Source organism: Heptranchias perlo, chromosome 21 (genome assembly GCF_035084215.1).
Source record: "Heptranchias perlo isolate sHepPer1 chromosome 21, sHepPer1.hap1, whole genome shotgun sequence".
Taxonomy (NCBI): domain Eukaryota; kingdom Metazoa; phylum Chordata; class Chondrichthyes; order Hexanchiformes; family Hexanchidae; genus Heptranchias; species Heptranchias perlo.
In genome coordinates, this window is record NC_090345.1 from 9,522,379 (window position 1) to 9,527,500 (window position 5,122).

General features: G+C 42.3%; 1 protein-coding gene across 1 annotated transcript in view; it reads right to left on the reverse strand.

Moving 5' to 3' along the window:
• sfxn2 (sideroflexin 2) overlaps positions 1 to 4,880 on the reverse strand; it is a 52,457-nt gene extending 47,577 nt beyond the window's left edge. The window contains exon 1 of the mRNA XM_068002073.1: positions 4,764 to 4,880. The gene's annotated coding sequence lies outside the window, so the exon portion shown is untranslated. The remainder of the gene's footprint in view (positions 1 to 4,763) is intronic.
• Positions 4,881 to 5,122: the final 242 nt, after the last annotated feature.

The following is a 5,122-nucleotide window of genomic DNA, read 5'->3' on the forward strand; positions in this document are numbered from 1 at the left end:
CTCCATTTAACAGGGATTTATCTTCTTGGAAGTTTTACCTGGATATTCATCTCCCCACACAGATGAAACTCATCGGGTTCAGTCCACAATAGTGCCAACTGTGCGTGGTTTGTTGGAAGGAATGGACTTGGCTCATATTCTTATGCGTGCTGCACAGTATCACAAGCAACATGATTAAAGCAGATGTATGTGAAGGACAAATGCAGCTAATGGAACTTTTTATCCCAAACTCAAAATCAATGTTAGCAGTCATATGGTTAATCATTATACTTTGGAGAATCATTACCAAATGTGGAGATGTACTTTATTCTTGTTGATCAGGCAGTTTGTAATTTGGAAACATCAGCAATTTTTTCTGAATGACATTATTGAAAGCAATCAGAGTAGCACCTGACTCTTTTTAAAACAGGGGAATCCAGCCACTTTGTCCATCTGTTCTAAACTGATTGTCACTCGCTGATGAAGGTTTCGCTCCCGATGGGAGTAGGATCGCTTCTAACTGAATATTATTGCTTTAGGTTTGTGATCCTGAGATGAAAAGCAACAGGGCAGGAAATATGAGAGCAAGTTTTTTTTTAAAAAAATTATTATTCCTCCCCATTTTCTTGGCAGGTTGATGATGAACATAAACCAAACTGTTGTACACATTAGGAGAGAGGGGCGGGGGGAGGAAAGAAGGAAAAGAACCACTGAAGAAATAGGTCAAAGTGCACCAACTTCATCAAACATACATCTGAATGTAATCTCTTGAAAATTCAATTCAAGATCAGTATTGTCCATAAGGGGAGGGAGAGAGATCTAGTTCAATGATGAAGGGATGGCTTCCTGTGTTTGCCATTTGTAGCAATCATAAACCTGCATTTTAACACACACTTTTACGATTTCACCACAAATACCTACAAGAGGAACTCTCTCCGTGTTACGAGTTAAACAAAGTGGTAGACACCAACAAAACGGCTGCTTCATACCAGCGCAAGCAATGCTTTGAAATATTCTGGAGCAGATTTTCCTTTTCAGCCTTATATTCCATATTCTCACCTACTTTTTCAACACAGGTGGTGTCTTGCACTGTGGACCTTGCCTTAACTTCCCCATTAAAAAAAAACAGTACGCGATTGTTAAAGTATTTGGCTCTTATAATAAAACCGTTATCCTTTATAAACCTATAAGGAAAAATAGTCACATATGTGACTAAAAATATATAGCCACGTTATCTGAATGACCAACATAAGACTCGGCCATAAACAAAGCAGTTGGGAAAATTGCCAAATATTGACTTTCAGTGCCAAGTACATTCTGTTTTCTCTGACCAACATTCGCAGAATGAATTCCCGATTCCAAACAGATTGTACCGACAGAAAAATAACTACCATCTGCACAAGGTCTTCTTCTGTGCACATGAAGATGTGTTGGATTTTCATGCTTGGCAGCATTTGTGATCATCCTCTATTCTGATCTCTCTCACACCAGACCAAATTCTCTTCTCATCATTCAGACACTCTTAATTAGGGGCAAGAACAAGGACTCCACATTGGGGCTAACAACCAATGTTATTTAAATGGAAAGGATATTCGGTGGGGAGGCACAATGGGGGGGAAAAAAAGCATCTACCTTATAAAAAGCTCGGTATGGTTTACATTAAAAAAGATCCTAAACATCAGAAGGGCCACTTATTAAGATCAAGTAACATTCTTGCAGGACCCCGACATTTCACACATGCAGCCGACTGCCATCGTGCCCCCACAAAGATTGACCGAATTACAATGTAGTGGTCAGTTGGTATAGTTATTTAATGGCTGACTGCTTTGCACCAGAAATATGAAAGGGTCCTAAATGGGCTTCCACCTGAGAGGTCAGATTCCCATGAGAGTCAGCACGCTTGCACTATGAAATCTCCCAACTAAATAAATGTCAGAATATTGTAGGTGTACAGGAGAAGCTCTTGTCAATGGCAGGATAAATGCACTACGTGAAGTGGGTTTAAGCTGTACAAATCAGTAACTTTCCCACATCAGATTCCCTGGGCTATGTAAAGTAGCTGATCTCAGCCTGGCATCACCATACTCCAGCATGAGTTATTACCTTCGGAACAACTGAAGATGTTTCCACTTGTGGGGGAGTCCAAAACTAGGGGCCATAAATATAAGATAGTCATTAATAAATCCAATATGGAATTCAGGAGAAACATCTTTACTCAAAGAGTGGTCAGAGTTTGGAACTCACTACCATATGGAGTAGATGAGGCGACTAGCATAGATGCCTTTAACGGGAAGCTGGATAAACACATCGGGGAGAAAGGAATAGAAGGATATGCTGATAGGGTTAGGTGAAGTTGGCAGGGAGGAGGCTCGTGTGGAGCATAAACACCAGCATGGAACAGGTGGGCCGAATGGCCAGTTTCTGTGCTGTACATTCTATGTAATTTGATGTAAGTGGAGGGATGGGGTGGGGGTGGGGGGGGGTGTTTAAGGCATACAAGGGAAAGCATTTTGTTTTATAAGTACCTGTCCACTGACTGCCCTTCACCTTTAATAAAACTGCTAGTTAGATTTTTTTTCCTGTTCTTTTTCTTTCCGTGCCACCAAATAGACAATCGGCTCCCTTGCAGTCTACCCAGACTATCTCTTCAATTTGCCCTCTACTTTTCCATCGCTCGCTACGGAGAAGCAATGTCATACCAAAGATTGAGAACTTCCCAAATTGCAGGGAAAAAAAACTTTGGCCACTCAATGTTAGCAGAATGGAAGATCTTTGTGTGCTACCCCTGTAATTCTGAGTGAGCTTTAGCTCCAACTCTCATAATTCAGTCAACATCCTTGCCTTTGGACTAGGGAGTTGTGACACCATCTGTGAAAAACCGCATGCAGAGCAACTTTTAAAGAGCTACTGCACCTCAGATGGTATCTCTTTCTCAATTGTTGTAGTTGGCAACAAACAGTGCATTAACATTACAGTAATACTGTCTGCCTCCACTTCTACTCATCTGAAACCCTCATCCATGCCTTTCTCACCTCCAGACTCCATTACTCCAATGCCCTCCTGTCCCAACTTTCACCATCTGTAAACTTCAGCTCATCCAAAACTGCTGCCTATCGCCTATGCTGCATCTTCCCCCTCACCCATCACCACTATCATCACTTATCTACGTAAGGAATCTTACAACACCAGGTTATAGTCCAACTGTTTTATTTGAAAATCACAAGCTTTCGGAGGCTTTCTCCTTCGTCAGGTGAGTGAGTGAAGAGAAAGCCTCCAAAAGCTTGTGATTTTCAAATAAAACAGTTGGACTATAACCTGGTGTTGTAAGATTCCTTACATTTGTCAACCCCAGTCCATCACCGGCATCTCCACATCATGATCACTTACCTACATTAGCTCCCAGTACCCTATGCTTCATATCTAAAATTCGCATCTTAGTGTTTAAATCCCTCCATGGCCTCGATCTCTTTTTTTTGCTTATGCCTCTGTGAAATGCTTTGGGTCACTTTTCTACATTAATGACACTAAATGCAATCTGGTGTCGTCTGAGACAAGGGTGATTAGAGTTCAGGTTCCTGTCGTTTGTATTGCTTAGCACCAGCCTGGCTGCAACTTTAACTGTCCTTAATTGCCTGCATATGCAGAGCTCTCTTCCAACGTTAGAAATTAGATGACCGGGGGGGGGGGGGGGGGGGGAAATCCCTACTCGCCAAACATTGAGATAATCTAGTTTTAAAAAGGTGCCTAGTGGTTTCAAGCAGATCGGTTTAAGACTCAGTGTGTCTCCCTACACTTAACTCTGAAATCAGGTTAGGTCCCGACTCCAGATGCAACCCTGCAAGTTTAGCGTTAATACTTAAATGGAAATTGCTTCACACCAACACTAAACTTGCAGAGTAAATGCACCCAAAGATACCAAGGCAAAAACTAGAAAAGAGTAACCAGTGTAAATGAGATGCAATATCTCACCGACCTAACCTAGTTAAATATGTTCACATAAAATTAAAAGAAACACCATATCCCCCATCAAAACTTCTTATCTACACCTGGGAACGTTAATGGCCATAAACGTGTAAGGAATATTGAACTCCAAAAGAGTACTAGTCTATTTTGTAATCTGACAATCCACTTCCAACAAGACAGCTTGCAAATTGTAACACAATTTTACAACACCAAGTTATAGTCCAACAAATTTATTTAAAATTTCACAAGCTTTCAGAGGCTTCCTCCTTCCTCAGGTGAATGTTGTGGAAATTGACCTGAGGAAGGAGGAAGCCTCCGAAAGCTTGTGAAAGTTAAAATAAATTTGTTGGACTATAACTTGGTGTTGTAAAATTGTAACACTGATCACTCATACTGTAATAATAAAAGACACCCACAGGATTGTACACCGAGCAGCAGTTACCAGAAATAAACAAATTCACACCCTTTCAGATTATTTTCCCTGAAATATTTTTAGAAAGGAATATGTAACCGCACTTGTACACTTTGACGAGTGCACAACTAATTGTCACAAAAGTCAAGCATCTTGCAGGAATTATTTGCCGCCCGGAGAGCAGAATATCCTTCTGTCATTGTGATCGAATCTGCAATGATTAAATTGTAATTAGGCAATTGAAAGACAGCGAATGGAGGAAAGCGGTTTGACACGAGTACACAAAAGTAGCCGAGAGTGCCAGAGCAGCTCAGAAATTATAAGTCGCTACAGGAAAATTACGACACAGATGTAACATTGCAAGTATCAAAAAATAACAAGAAAATTGCAACCCATTCACAAAACATACCTGGTCAGTTACAATCTCCCTCTTTATTTGTTGCAGCGCGAACCAGGCGCCAAAAAAAGTAGCAACTTTATTGCTTTTCCCTCCCGGGGACTCCGCTCCGTCCAATCAGCGCCAGGGCCGATCGCCGCCCACTGTCACCGCGCCCCCCCCCTCCCTCCCTCCCTCCCCTCCCTCCCCTCCCCCTTCAAACGTCAGGACTTTTGGCGATAGTTCGCCCGGAGAGAGCCCCCGCATTTGTGTTCTACGTCACCGAAAAACACGCGTTGAACACCTGGCATAGGCGGCTGCCGGGTGACGTCAGCACTTTCGGCGCGCCGGGCACGTCATCGAAGGCGCGGGTCGTCTGGGCTGGGCTGGGC